The sequence below is a fragment of the Octopus bimaculoides genome, chromosome 4 (assembly GCF_046866305.1).
Source record: "Octopus bimaculoides isolate indiv1 chromosome 4, ASM4686630v1, whole genome shotgun sequence".
NCBI lineage: Eukaryota > Metazoa > Mollusca > Cephalopoda > Octopoda > Octopodidae > Octopus > Octopus bimaculoides.
Genome location: NC_142931.1, coordinates 144,561,948 through 144,562,568, shown reverse-complemented (window position 1 = coordinate 144,562,568; position 621 = coordinate 144,561,948). Strand labels below are relative to the sequence as shown.

The 621-nt window shown below is 42.4% G+C and overlaps 1 non-coding gene across 1 annotated transcript; it reads left to right on the top strand.

Moving 5' to 3' along the window:
- The first annotated feature begins 280 nt into the window (after positions 1-280).
- On the top strand, positions 281-387 carry LOC128247707 (U6 spliceosomal RNA). Its single transcript, XR_008264075.2, has one exon. It is a non-coding gene; the product is annotated as a U6 spliceosomal RNA (small nuclear RNA).
- The last annotated feature ends 234 nt before the right edge of the window (positions 388-621 follow it).

Sequence of the window (621 nt, the reverse complement as noted above, 5' to 3'; positions counted from 1 at the left end):
GTCTGTCTCTCGAAAGGTTGATTATATCTTTAACGTTGGTTATATTTCCAAGTCTTCTATGATGAAAAGCAATGTTAAACCGAACGGTTTATATCCCGGAGGTTCTATTGATGAACGTAACGACTGTTTTCTCTTTCATCCGTTCATGACAGAAGCAGCTATCCAATGTTCTGTTTATTTATAAAAATATATTGAGAGATAATAAGTAAATACCCGTGCGAGAAGCGGTGCTAGTTTATTTTTCTGTGGTCGTATGACCTCTGTAGCATTTCTTATTCTTGTTATTGCTACGGCGGTACATATTCTAAAATTGGAACGACACAGAGAAGATTAGCATGGTCCCTGCGTAAGGATGACACGCACATTCCAGAAGCGTTCCCTATTTTTTTTTCATAGGTGCAGGAGTAGCTGTGTAGTAAGAAGCGTGCTTCCCAACCGCATGGTTTCGGGTTCAGTCCCACTGCATGGCACCTAGGGCAAGTTTAGAGAGGAGAAAAAACAACACGAAGACATAATTAACGTGTCTGTGATGATGATGATGAGGAGGAGGAGGAGGAGGATGACGAGGAGGAGAAAGAGGATGAAGAGGAGGAGGAGGAGCATGGTGATGACGATGGTGGT